The following is a 1,462-nucleotide window of genomic DNA, read 5'->3' as shown; positions in this document are numbered from 1 at the left end:
CGAAATCCACACCCTTGCGGGTAAGCTGCGTCAAAGGTCGAGCTAACTGAGAGAAGTTCAGAATGAAGCGACGATAATACCCTGCTAGACCCAGAAAACTACGGATCTCAGCAACTGTCGTCGGACGCGACCAATTAAGTACCGCTTCAATCTTGCTTGGATCAACAGAAATCCCTTCCCTGGATATGATATGGCCAAGAAAGACCACTCTATCCATCCAGAACTCACACTTGCTCAGCTTGGCGTACAACTGCTCATCTCAAAGAGTCTGTAGTACCAAACGCAAGTGAGAAACATGCTCTTCCGTATTACGCGAATAAACCAAGATGTCGTCAATGAAGACCACGACAAACTTGTCCAAATACTCCCTGAAGACACGGTTCATCAGATCCATGAATATAGCCGGCGCATTGGTCAAACCAAATGGCATCACTAGGAACTCGTAATGCCCATAGCGAGTACGGAATGCAGTCTTGGCTACGTCCTGATCACGGACTCTCAACTGATGATACCCAGATCTCAAGTCAATCTTGGAGTAAACTGATGTGCCCTGCAGCTGGTCAAACAAGTCATCAATACGAGGCAACGGATACTTGTTCTTCACAGTGACTCGATTCAGCTGTCGATAGTCAATGCACAGCTGCATCGACCCATCCTTCTTCTTCACGAAGAGAACAGGAGCTCCCCAAGGAGATACACTAGGACGAATGTACCCCTTGTCCAAAAGATCTTGTAGCTGATTCTTCAACTCCCGCATCTCTGACGGAGCCAGACGATACGGTGCTCTAGAAATAGGCGAAGTACCCGGCACCAATTCTATGCCAAACTCGACTTCCCTAGCAGGAGGAAAACCCGGAATCTCATCAGGAAATACATCTGGAAATTCATCCACAACAGGAATGCTCTCTATCCCAATACTCTCAGCGGACAAATCAAATGCATAGATAAGGTAGCCTTCCCTGCCAGACTCTAGAGCTCGACAGGCTCTCAAAGCTGATACCAAAGGCATCGGGGGTCGCGCTCCCTCACCATAGAAAAACTAGCTCTCACTCCCCTCCGGATGAAAGCGTACTAATCTCTGATAGCAGTCCACTGAAGCTCGATAGGTAGTCAACATATCTATCCCCAGAATGCAATCAAAGTCGTCCATCGCTAGGACCATGAGATTCGCTAACAGAATGTTCCCTTCGAACTCTAAAGGGCAACCCATCACTAGACGCTTAGCCAAAGCAGATTGGCCCGTCGGAGTAGAAACAGACATCACTACGTCTAGTGCAATGCATGGTAACTTATGCCTCTTTACAAAACGTGCAGAAATGAAGGAATGAGATGCACCAGTGTCAATAAGTACAAGAGCAGGTATACCATAAAGCAGAAATGTACTTGCGATGACTTTCTCATTCTCCTCCACAGCCTGATCATGTCTCAGGGCAAACACCTGGCCAGAAGCTCGTGGCCTCAA

The sequence above is a fragment of the Henckelia pumila genome, chromosome 3 (assembly GCF_033568475.1).
Source record: "Henckelia pumila isolate YLH828 chromosome 3, ASM3356847v2, whole genome shotgun sequence".
Taxonomy (NCBI): domain Eukaryota; kingdom Viridiplantae; phylum Streptophyta; class Magnoliopsida; order Lamiales; family Gesneriaceae; genus Henckelia; species Henckelia pumila.
Note: the sequence above shows the minus strand (reverse complement) of the source record.